This window comes from Sapajus apella, unplaced genomic scaffold, assembly GCF_009761245.1.
Source record: "Sapajus apella isolate SASKATOON/1434 unplaced genomic scaffold, GSC_monkey_1.0 scaffold36, whole genome shotgun sequence".
Classification (NCBI taxonomy): Eukaryota; Metazoa; Chordata; class Mammalia; order Primates; family Cebidae; genus Sapajus; species Sapajus apella.
The window spans coordinates 10,718,227-10,731,649 of NW_022436976.1; the positions used below are offsets into that span (position 1 = coordinate 10,718,227).

The 13,423-nt window shown below is 36.9% G+C and overlaps 1 protein-coding gene across 1 annotated transcript in view; it reads left to right on the forward strand.

Moving 5' to 3' along the window:
• SLC44A5 (solute carrier family 44 member 5) overlaps positions 1-13,423 on the forward strand; it is a 408,769-nt gene that overhangs the window by 15,272 nt on the left and 380,074 nt on the right. The window lies entirely within an intron of this gene.

Here is a 13,423-nt window from a genome sequence, read left to right on the forward strand (position 1 = left end):
AACTTTGAGCTCACTTATTGCCCAAGGTTATGTCATCATAAGTCACACACTTGATTCATTTTGTTTTTCATATTCTTACTCTTTCTCCTCATTGTTTCTCTTTATACACAGTAATATGTTGCTTGCTTAACTATGGGGCTGCATTCTAATAAGTGTGTCATTAGGCAATTTTGTCATGCAAACATCATAGAATGTACTTACAGAAATCTAGATGGTATAGCCACATCTAGTTATATACATAACTATGCTATGTGGTGTAGCCTATTGCTCCACTCGTAGGCTATATATCTGCACAGCACACTACTCTATTAAATACTGTAGACAATGGTAACACAATGGTAAATATTTGTGTATCTTAACATAAAAATGGCACAGTGAAAATACAATATGATAATCTTATGGGACCACTATCCTATATGTGGTCTGTTATTATGTGGCACATGACTGTCCTGTTTTTTGTGTTTGTGTTTGTTTTTGCTGAATTGTATTTATTTTTATAAATTACTTTAAGTACTCATTGAAACAAGATAAATAAATAAATATTGGGTGAGATAATTCAGAGGTTAAATAACTCAACATTATAAACTAATAATCTGCAGAGTTAATATTTAAAACTAGATGTAGCCCCAAACAATTTCAGACATACCATATGACATTGAAAAAGTTTTGGAAAACAAGTAGTCCTACTGTCTTAACTCAACCTTTTTTTTTCTTTACTTTTGTAAGTTACCATTTAGTCTTGGTTTATGTGTAATTTTCAATAGTTGTACTTTTACACAATGGCATCTTTATCCATTTGCTTCACAACCTGAGAATTCTTGACTCTATATTCCCTCTTACGTTCTCTTTCCAGACCCTGCTCAACCTGATAAAGTCAGTCACTGCTATTGATCCTAAGTATCTACTTTTCTCTATCTCTATTGCCACAGATGTGAGTCAGTGTTCATCATTTCTCGTATGGATTAGACCACCTATGCACAAACAGGTTTCCTTGCTTTCGAGCTAGATTTCCTCCAGTTTATTTTCGACTCTACTGCGATTGTGAAACTCCTGCACTTATGACATTCCTGAAAGGCAAACTTGGCCATTTCACATCCCTAAAATTCAATAATTTCTTTTCATTAGCTACACAAAATCAAAATTCTGTAGCAAAGCATCCAAAGCTAGAATCTGACCTATGATTACCCTTCCAGGTTCATTTCCCTCCCCTACCCATCTATACCCTAATTTTATTGATCCTACCACACTAGATATTGGGGGACACAGACATTCTCTTATGCTTCTGTGCCTTCATCATATTGGTTTGTTTTTTTTTTTTTTGACGGAGTTTCACTCTTGTTACCCAGGCTGGAGTGCAATGGCGCGATCTCGGCTCACCGCAACCTCCACCTCCTGGGTTCAGGCAATTCTCCTGCTTCAGCCTCCCGAGTACCTGGGACTACAGGCACGCGCCACCATGCCCGGCTAATTTTTGTATTTTTAGTAGAGACGGGGTTTCACCATGTTGACCAGGATGGTCTCGATCTCTTGACCTCGTGATCCACCCGCCTCGGCCTCCCAAAGTGCTGGGATTACAGGCGTGAGCCACCGCGCCTGGCCCCATATTGGTTTTTTTGGATGGTTTTTGTGTGTGTGCACATGTATAATTCTGAAAATTTCTACTTCTTTTTCAAGATTAAGCACAAATGTCAACTTTGCTGTAAAATTCCCCATCTTCTCTGACTACCACCTTCAAATTAAGCATTTCCTTCTCATTGCTCCCATAACATCTTTCATGTACCTCTGTTAGTGCTCCTGTATCAATTTAAATGTGGAGTTTACACATCCATCTCCTTTCTCAATTTTCATGTGGGTCTTCAGCCCTACTTCTATGCTGAAGCAAAAGGAACCTAAAATCCTGACCGCAAATCAGTCAGTGGCTTAACATCCTAGGTTACAGTGTCGCTTTTGTCCACTTCTGTCTCCTTCTGTTCTGATGATGCTATCATTAGTTTTAGGCCAGCCAGCCAGTACATTGGTGCTTGAAAAAATAGTGCTTCATTCCCAAGCCAGTTGGCTAGAAACGGTCAGCTCTTTCCTAGGGTTGCCCCCTATCTTTCTCTCCCTTCCCAGATACCCATTACTAGGCTGTGAGCAATGCAAGCATTTTGAATGTGCTCAATTTATCTTTTAATCTAAAATGTCGGATGTAATTCTGGGCATATCACAGATATTAAGTGAATATCTATTGAATGAATCAAACATATATTTTCTCTATATTTTTATATATTCTTCATAATCTTATTTTAAATGGTTTTATAATATTCAGTTGCATTGCTTTAGCATAACTGGCATAATTACCTGAATTTTCTGTGGAAACAGTATAAAGAACATTATATATATATTTGTTTATGAATTTTTTTAACTTTTAAGCTTGGGGTACATGTGCTGGTTTATTACATAGGTGAACTTCTGTCATGAGGGTTTGTTGTGCAGGTTACTTCATTCAGTATTAATCCTAGTACCCATTAGTTATTTTTCCTGATCCTCTCCCTCCTCCCACCTTCCACCCTTCAATAGGCCCTAGTATGTGTTGTTTCACCCTATGTGTCTTTGTGTTCTCATCATTTAGCTCCTACTTATAAGTGAGAACATGCAGTATTTGGTTTTCTGTTCCTGTGTTAGTTTGCCAAGATGATGGCCTCCAGCTCCATTCATGTCCCTGCAAAGGATATAATCTCATTCATTTTCATAGCTCCATAGTATTCCATGGTCTATATGTACCACATTTTCCTTATCTGGTTTATCATTAATGGGCATTTAGATTGATTCCATGTCTTTGCTATTGTGAATAGTGCTGCAGTGAACATATGTGTACATGTGTCTTTATAACAGAACAATTTATATTCCTTTGGGTATATACCCAGTAATGGGATTGCTGGGTCAAATCCGCTTCTGTGTTTAGCTTTTTGAGGAACTGCCACACTGTCTTCCACAATGGTTGAATTAATTTACACTCTCACCAACACTGTATAAATGTTCCTTTTTCTCCACAATCTTTTGACATTTTAATAATAACTATTCTGACTGGTGTGAGATGGTATCTCATTGTGGCTTTGATTTGCATTTTTCTTTCTTTTTTTTTTTTTTTGAGACGGAGTTTCGCTCTTGTTACCCAGGCTGGAGTGCAATGGTGCAATCTTGGCTCACCGCAACCTCCGCCTCCTGGGTTCAGGCAATTCTCCTGCCTCAGCCTCCTGAGTAGCTGGGATTACAGGCACACGCCACCATGCCCAGCTAATTTTTGTATTTTTAGTAGAGACGGGGTTTCACCATGTTGACCAGGATGGTCTCGATCTCTTGACCTCGTGATCCACCCGCCTCAGCCTCCCAAAGTGCTGGGATTACAGGCTTGAGCCACCATGCCCGGCTGATTTGCATTTTTCTAATGATCAGTGGTGTTGAGCTTTTTTTTCATATGACTGTTGGGTGCATATATGTCTTCTTTCAAAAAGTGTCTCTTCATGTCATTTGCCTACTTTTTTACGGGGTTGTTTTTTCTTGTAAATTTGTTTAAGCTCCTTATCAATGCTGGATATTAGACCTTTGTTGAATGCATAGCTGCAAAAATTTTCTCCCCTTCTGTAGGTTGTCTGTTTACTTTGTTGATAGTTTCTTTTGCTGTGCAGGAGCTCTTTAGTTTAATCAGATCCCATTTGTCAATTTTTGCTTTTGTTGCAATTGCTTCTGGCAACTTCATCATGAAATCTTTGCCCATGCAGTGTTCTGAATGGTCATGCCTATGTTGTCTTTCAGGGACTTTATAGTTTTAAGTTTTATATTTATGTCTTTAATCCATCTTGAGTTAGTTTTTGTATATGGCATAAGAAAGAGGTCCAGCTTCAATCTTCTGCATATAGTTATCCTAGCACCATTTAGAGAATACGTTTCTCATTGCTTGTTTTTGTCAGGTTTGCTGAAGATTAGGCAGTTGTAGATGTGCAGTCTTATTTCTAGTTTCTCTATTCTGTTCCATTGGTCTGTCTGTTTTTGTAACTGTACCATGCTGTTTTAATTACTGTAGCCCTGCAGCATAGTTTGAAGTTGTGTAGCACGATGCCTACAACTTTACTCTTTTTGTGTAGGATTGCCTTGGCTACTGAGGCTCTTTTCTGGTTCTATATGAATTTTGAAATAGTTCAGTGAAGAATATCAATGCTAGTTTAATAGGAATAGCATTGAATTTATACGTTGCTTTGGACAGCATGGCCATTTTAACAATATTGATTCTATCCATGAGCATGGAACGTTTTTCCATTTGTTGGTGTTATATGTGATTTCTTTGAGCAGTGTTTTGTAGTTCTTCTTGTAGAGCTCTTTCACCTCCCTCGTTAGGTTTATTCCTTGGTATTTTATTCATTTTGCGGCTTTTTTTTTTTTTTGAGACAAAGTCTGGCTTTATTGCCCAGGCTGGAGTGCAGTGGCATGATCTTGGTTCAATGCAACCTCTGCCTCCCAGGTTCAAGCTATACTCCCACGTCAGCCTCCCAAGTAGCTAGAACTACAGGCAAGCACCACCATGCTCGGCTAATTTTTGTATTTTTTTGTAGACCGGGGGTTTTGCCATGTTGCTCAGGATGGTCTTGAACTCATGAGCTCAAGCAATCCATCTGCCTCAGCCTCCCAAAGTGTTGGGATTACAGGCATGAGTCACCACACCCAGCCGGCAATTGTGAATGGGAGTTCATTCCTGATTTGGCTCTTGGCTTGACTGTTGTTACTGTATAGGAATGCTAGTGATTTTTGCCCATTGATTTTGTATCCTGAGACTTTGCTGAAGTTGTTTATCAGCTTAAGAAGCTTTTTGGCTGCGACTATGGAGTTCTAGATGTAGGATGATGTCATCTGCAAACAAGGATAGTTTCACTTCCTGTTTTTCTTTTTGGATGCTCTTTAGATCTTTCTCTTGCTTGATTGCCCTGGCCAGGACTTCCAATACTATGTTGACTAGGAGTGGTGAGACAGGGCATCTTTGTCTTGTGTTGGTTTTCAAGGAGAATGTTTCTAGCTTTTGTCCATTCAGTACGATGCTGGCTGTGGGTTTGTTGCATATGGCTCTCATTATTTTGAGGTAGAGTCATTCACTACCTAGTTTATTAAGAGTTTTTAACATGAATAGATGTTGAATTTTATCAAAAGACTTTTCTGCACCTTTTGAGATAATCATGTGGTTTTTATCTTTAGTTCTGTTTATGTGATGAATCACTATTGATTTGAGTATGTTGAACCAACCTTGCATCCCAGGGATAAAGCCTACTTGATCATGATGGATAAGCTTTTTGATATGCTGCTGGATTTGGCTTGATAGTATTTTGTTGAGGATTTTTGCATTGATGTTCATCAAGGATATTGGCCTGAAGTTTTCTTTTTCTGTTTTATTTCTGCTGAGGTTTGATGTCAGGATGATGCTGGCCTCATAAAACAAGTTAGAGAGGAGTCACTCTCCCTCAGGTTTTTGGAATAGTTTTAGTAGAAATGGTACCAGCTCTTTGTACACCTGGTAGAATTCAGCTGTGAATCTGTTTGGTGTGACTTCAACTTTTTCTTGGTTGGTAGGCTATTTATTACTGCCTAAATTTAAGAGCTCATTATTGGTCTGTTCAGGGATTTGATTTTCTCCTGTGAACATTATATATTTGTGTGTGTGTGTGTGTGTGTGTGTGTGTGTGTGTGTGTGTGTGTGTGTGTTTCTACTGTGTTTAAGTTTGAAGGAGCCCGGTAGCATCTGAGCCTAAAGGTTAAGTGTGGGCCCATGAAAGAAAAAGAAAAAGTGAATTGGTTATTAATATCTTCAGGGACTTGTACCAATTGTTTATTAGAAGATTTGATATTAGCTGTAAATCTTAATAGTGTTCTTTTGGAATGATGTTACACATTCTCAGAAAGTTAGTCAATAGGTCAGATATGTAATATTAGCTTGAGGAAACAGGTACAGATGAAAGTGATGCTAAATTATCTTCTTTTAACAGGAACTTTTAAGGCTTATATTTCAAATATCATTTATTTTTCTTTCTGTCCTATTCTTCTTTTATTGATGGTACATTTATACAAGAATATAAAATTAAGCCATAAACTTCTTGAAAGAAGAGTCTACTAAATCTTTCTATTGGTACCTAGCACTTAGAAAGTGTTTAATAATTGTTTGTTAAATGAACATATGAATAAGTTTTAAGATGAAGTTTTTAAAAAAATTATGCAAGTGAATGGAAGAGTACTGGTGCCAGCCAGTGAGCTGAAATTCACAGACATAGTTCAGAGTGGTTATTGCTTCTCGCTGTAGTTATAGGAGTTTTCAGATTATGCCTGAATAATCAATATCATGAGTCTATTTCTCAATAATCAATTCGCTACTATGGTTTTCATATCTTGCAAGTTTTGAATAGGGAACCGTCCAGCTAATCAAAAGATTTTTTTTTTTATTGTAGTGAAAAAGTTGGTCCCATGATCCACAGGGAATAAATAATTTATGGGTCAGGACCTTTGAGATATTTTTGAAATATTGAAATCTGGTATGCTTTGGGAAGGAAAATTCCTGATTTAAAAATATAGACAATGGGATGGGGTGTGTGTGTGAATAAAGTCTGAAAGGCTGCCCTTAGGCAAAGTCTTTTCCAGAGAATACATCACTGTCAACCTGGAGTTAGTCTTCAGTTAATACTTAATAGATGACTTTTCCACATTTGGAATCTTTAAAACTCATTACTCTAGAATTATTTGTGAAGTACTCAAAGAGATCTTTTTCTTTTCTTTCTCCCTTACTACCTCCTTTTCTTTCTTCTTTTGATATCATTATTTTTTATTTTGGGTTAGTATTGGTTAACAAAAAGTTATTTATTGAAAATGGTTACACTAAAAACTGCAGAATTGTAATACTAAATCGGGGGCAAAATATACACTGAAATGTTGACTTTATCCACCCTCACTAGTTGTTTATGAAAAAAATAAAAAAAGAAGTATTGACTTTATTTTCAGGTTGTTACTGGTTAACATTGTTAGTTTAATAATCTTTCTGTTTTACTAATATGATTTTAAAAAGATACCATCTTCCCTCTGTCTTTTTCTGTTGCATCATTAGTTTTCTTCCAAGGTATAAAAGCTTCAGAAATGTTGGCTAATTAATTTTTAAAAGGCAGAGAAATTTGAAAATGTTATTTTTCCTATTTCTAAAGATGAGAAAGCATAGAATTCCTGTTGCTTACTATTCATTTACATATCACTTTTTGATTTCATTATAATTTTGAATGCCATTTTCCAGTTGACATACTGATATTTTAAAAAAATGATGACCTATGAATAAAATAATATTAAGACCAAAATTCAGCTTTACTAACTTTTTAGTCTTACTATTTTTTTCTACTCTATAAGCAGTCAGATAATATAATACAAGATGGGTTAATTCTATCTTTTAACATTTCATTTGGAGACACTAATGACATTTGGATCTGGCTTAGAATACTGTCATGCTATATTTAAACATGTTCTTTTTTTTTCCCTTCAGAACTTCATTTTGGGATTTTTCAAAAGCTGATATATCTCCATTTATGATGTCAATTTATCTTACTTTCTTTAATATTGGTTGTAAAATTTAAATGACTTGGGCTCAGTATAATTTTTAAATGATGCAACTTGAAATAGTATCAATGTAAAAGTCTAAAGTTTTTAATTTATTTTTAATTCCTGTGGTTACATAGTAGATGTATATATTTATGGGGTATTTGAGATGTTTTGACATAGGCATGTAACGTGAAATAAGCACATCATGAAGAACAGGGTATTCATCTTCTCAAGCATTTATCCACTGAGTTGTAAACAATCCAATTACATTTTTTGTTATTTTAACATGCATAGTCACCCTGTTGTGCTATCAAATAGTATGTCTTATTCATTCTTTATATTTTTTGTACCTATTAACTAACCCCACCTCCCTCCATCCCCTGGCTATCCTTCCCAGCCCCTGGTAACTCCTTCTATTCTCTATCTCCATGAGTTCAATTGTTTTGATTTTTAGATCCCATGATAAGTGAGAACATGTGACATTTGTCATTCTGTGCCTGCTTATTTCATTTAACATAATAATCCCCATTTCCAACTACGTTGCTGCAGATGGCAGGATTTCATCCTTCTTTTATGGCTGAATAGTACTCCATTGTGAACAGATAAACCTAAGTGTTCATCAACAGATGAATGGATAAAGAAAATATGGTACATATACCACATTTTAGGTATTGTAAACAATGCTGCAACAAACATTAAGAGTGCATATATCTCTTTGATATACTGATTTTCTTTCTTTTGGGTATATATCTAGCAGTGAAGTTGCTGGATCATCTGGCAGCTCAATTTTTAGTTTTTTGAGGAACTTCCAAACTGTTCATCTTAGTGGTTGTACTAATCTACATTCCCACCAAAAGTGTAAAAGGGTTCCCTTTTCTCCACATCCACATCAACATTTATTATTTCCTGCCTTTTGGATATAAGCCATTTTAACTAGGGTGATGTAATATCTCATTTAAGTTTTGATTTGTATTTCTCTAATGATCAGTGGTTTTGATCATATACCTGTTTGCCATTTGTGTGTCTTCTTTTGCAAAATGTCAATTCAAATCTTTTGCCCATGTTTTGATTGGATTATTAGATGTTTTCCTCTAGAGTTGTTTGAGCTCCTTGTGTATTCTGGTTATTAATCCCTTGTCAGAGGAGTAGCTTGAGAATATTTTCTCCCATTCTGTGGGTTGTCTCTTTACTTCGTTGATTGTATCCTTTGCTGTGTAGAAACTTTTAAACTTAATATGCTCACATTTGTACATGTTTATTTTTTGTACAACATTTTTTGGTTGCCTGTGCTTGTGGACTATTACTCAAGAAATTTTTGCCCAGACCAAAGTCCTGGAGAGTTTCTCCAATGTTTTCTTGTAGTAGTTTAATAGTTTGAGATCTCATATTTCTTTAATCCATTTTGATTTGACTTTTGTATATGATGAGAGATAGGGGTCTAGTTTCATTCTTCTATATACAGATATCCAGTTTTCCCAGCACCATTTATTGAGGAGACTCTCTTTTCCTCAGTATATATTCTTTGCACCTTTGTTGAAAATGAGTTTACTGTAGGTGTGTAGATTTGTTCCTGGGATTTCTATTCTGTTCCATTAGTCTATGTGTCTGCTTTTATGCCAGCACCATGCTGTTTTACTTACTGTAGCTCTGTAGTATAATTTGAAATCAGGTAACATGATTCCTCCAGTTTTGTTCTTTTTGCTTTGGATAGCTTTGGCTATTCTGGGTCTTCTGTGGTTTCATATAAATTTTAGGATTGTTTTTCCTATTTCTGTGAAGAATGTCATTGTTATTTTGACAGGGATTGCATTGAATCTGTAGATTACTTTGCATAGTATGGGCATTTTAACAATATATTTTTCAATTTTTTGGTGTTCTCTTCAATTTCTTTCACTAGTCTTTTATAGTTTTCATTTTAGAGATCTGACCTTTCTTTGGCTAATTTCTAAGTATTTAATTTTATGTGTGGCTACTGTAAATGGGATTACTTTTTAAATTTCTTTTTCTCATTGTTCACTGTTGGTATGCAGAAATGTTACTGATTTTTGCATGTTAATGTTGTATCCTGCAACTTTGCTGAATTTATCAGTTCTAATAGTTTTCTTATGGAGCCTGTAGGTTATCGAAATATAAGATCATATCACCTGCAAACAAGGATAATGTGACTTCTTCCTTTCAATTTTGAATGCCCTTTATATTTTTTTCTTATCTGATTGCTCTAGCTAGGACTTCCATTACTATGTTGAATAACAGTGTTGACAGTGGGCATCCTTGTCATGTCCCAGATCTTAGAGGAAAAGCTTTTGGTTTTTCCCCATTCAGTAGGATACTAGCTGTGGATCTGTCATATATGTGGCTTTTATTATGTTGAGTCATGTTCTTTCTATCCTCAGTTTTTGGAGGTGTTATATTTTTTATCACGAAAAGATGTTGACTTTTATAAAATACTTTTTCAGCATCAATTGAAATGATCATGTGATTCTTATGCCTCATTCTGTTGATATGATGTGTCACATTGCCCGATTTGTATATGTTGAACTACTCTTGCATCCCAGGGGTCCCACTTGGTCATTATAAATGATCTTTCTAATGTATTGTTGAGTTTGGTTTGCTAGTATTTTGTTGAGTAGTTTGCATTATTCATCCAAGATATTGGCCTGTAGTTTTCTATTTTTGATGTGTCTGTTTGGTTTTGGTATCAGGGTCTTACCCTGGTACAAAAACAAGAAAAAGACATAACAAAAATAGAAAACTACAGGCCAATATCTCTGATGAACATAGATGCAAAAATTATTAACAAAATACTAGGTAATTGAATCCAACAACATATCAAAAAGATGCTCCACCGTGATCAAGTGGGTTTAACCACTCTGTTTTTTGAGTGGAGAGTTTAGTCTATTTACATTTAATGTTGTTGTTAAGTAATAACTTACTCTTGACATTTGTTACTGTTTTCTGATTGTTTTGTGGTCTTTTCTTCCTTCTTTTTTTACTTCTTGTCTTCCTTTTAGTGAAGGTGATTTATCTCACCTTCTCCCACCTTAGGGGGCACCCTAAGCCCAGTAACGCTGTGGTTCTTGCAGACTCATAGAGGTAAAACCTTGTTAGTCTTGGATAAGATCCCGGAGAATTCTCTGGATTGCCAGGAAGAGACTTGTTTATTTCCCTTACTTTCTCCCAAACATAAAATATTACTCTGTTCTGAGCCACCTAAAGCTGGGCATAGAGTGACACACACTCTGTGGCCACCACTGGTAATCTGAGTCAGTCCTGAAGCCAGCCCAGTGCTGGGTCTTGCCAAAGTCCTGCTGTAACTACTCCCTGGCTACTGCCTATGTTCATTCTAGGCCCTGGGGCTCTAAAATCAGCAGTTGGCAAAGCCTGTGTCCTCCCCTTGATTGTGGCAAGGTCCCCTAAGCCCCAGGTGGGTTCAGAAGTGCTAAGAATCAGGCACTAGAGTCAAAAACCTTAGGAGTCTACCTGATTTTCTATTTATTGTTGCTGAGCTGGCACTCCAACTATAAAACGTAGTCCTTCCCACGCTTCCTTCCCCTTTTCCAAAGGCAGAGGAACCTCACCCTATAGCCACCACCACCCCTGGCCATGAGGAATACTGCCAGACTATCAGCACTGTTCCCTTAAGGCCCAAGGACTCTTAAGTCAATTGTTTGATGCTGCCTAGCCCGGGACTAGGCTCCCCAGGGCAATGCACTCCCCTCTGGCCCAGGGCAGGTCCAGAAATGCTGTCCAACAGTCAAGTCTTGGAATTGGAGACTTCAAGAGCCGACTTGGTGCTCTACCCCTCTGTAGCAGTGTTGGTGCCTGATGCCAGCAGATCTCAGAGACTTACCAAGGCCTTCCATGTAGTACCTCGGTATTGCTACTGGTTATTTAGGTGGTTAGCAGGTGATGAATGCGGGCAGGACTGGATTTTTTTCCATTAAGGCAGCGGGTTCCCTTCTGTCCCAGGGTATGTCTAGAATTGTCATCTGCCAGCTAGAACTTGGAAGATTCGTGACTCTGACCTAACCTGCTGTGCCTAAGCTGGTATCCAAGATGCAAGACAAAGTCCTCCACACTCTTCCCTCTTCTGTCCTCAAGTGGAAGGAAGGGGTCTCTTTGAGCCTGGAGCTGAGCAGTCAGAGTTAGGGGAAGGATGTTGCCAGTACTCCCTTGACTACTCCAGCTAGTGTCTCAGTGTGTCATGTGCCCCCAACCCACTGTTTCTGGGCCTATTTCATCCCTAGGACTTGCCTAGGAGTTGTGGACTAGACCACCTTACGGCCTAGACCACCTTTCACATTTGCTTAGAGACCAAGAGCACTTTGCTTTCTATTGAAGACAGGAAGTAATACCTTATTAGTCCATTTCAATTCAAGGCTGTTAAGTGCAATCATGTATCTTAAGTCAATATATGGTATACTGGAACTGCAAATGTGTAGTCTTCCTATTCACTCTAGGGGAAAAGTGTCAGTTAAGGCTTTATTGAGAAGGGAGTAATCATATGAGACTATATTTCAAGTCACCAAACAAAAAGCAATTAACCTCCAGACATCTAAAATATAGCATTTTGATATTGTATTTTCTGCTTATCATTTTAAATTTTATATGTACATAATTTCTTAGATATTGTATTAGTCAGGGTTCTCCAGAGAAACAGAACCAGCAGAATATACACACACAGACAGATACACACAAACCACACACACATATATAAATATATGTACACATACAAAAAGAGATTTATAATGCATTGGCTGTTGTGATTTTGGAGACTGAGAAATCCCCTATCTACTATCTGCAAACTGGAGACCCAGAAGAGCAGATGGTGGTATAGTTCCAGTCTGAGTGCAAAAGAATGACATCCCAGCTCAAAAACAAGCAGAGAAAACAGATTCTCCCTTACTTCTTCTTTTTGTTATATTCAGGCCTCCAAAGGATTGGATGATGCCCACCCACATTGGGCAGGACAATCTACTTAAGTTTACCTACAGATTTGAATGTTAATCTCAACCAGAAACACCCTCACAGAGACATCCAGAATAACGTTTAACCAAGTATTTGGGCACTCTGTGGACCAGTCAAGTTGACCCATAAAATGAGCCATCATAAAAAGGATTAAAGTTTCTGTTAGATAGTGGTTCTTAAAGTGTCATCCCCAGACCAGCATCACCTGGGAATTTGTTAGAAGGGCAATTAATTCTTGAACTTCCCCTCCGATCTACTGAGTTAGAAAAAACTCGGAGGATGGGGTCTGTCAATCTGTATTTTACCAGTTCTCCCATTAGAATCATGCTGAAGTTTGAGAACCACTGCTTCAATAAGTCACTGATTAATTCTTAAATATGTTATATAATTTACTGAATGAATATGTATAAAATGGTGTTTAAAAAGAAGAGTATAAACTATGTATTTATATACAGTAAGCATGTATTAATAATACATGAAACTCCTTCATACATTATCTCATTTAATCCTCACAGCAGCCCTCAGAGGGAGCATAGTGGTTCTCAGCCATGGGTCAGTTTCCAAATACCCATGAAACTTGAATGCAGTTGTTCAGGTTTTGCCTCAGACCTACTGAATCAGAAACTGTTTTGTTTTTAATATTTACTGTAATTGAAAATCACCGAGGTGGGTATTTTTTAGTATATTTTATGTACATGAAAATTGAGGCTTCGAAAAGATGCATAATTTGACTATGGTTTCTGATATAGTATAAAACTGAACAAGTATTTTATTAATTTATTTAGCAAATACTGACATTAGATGATGAATAAGTCTGTCTGACTTTAAATACTATGCTCCTAATTATTCAGATAAATTCAAT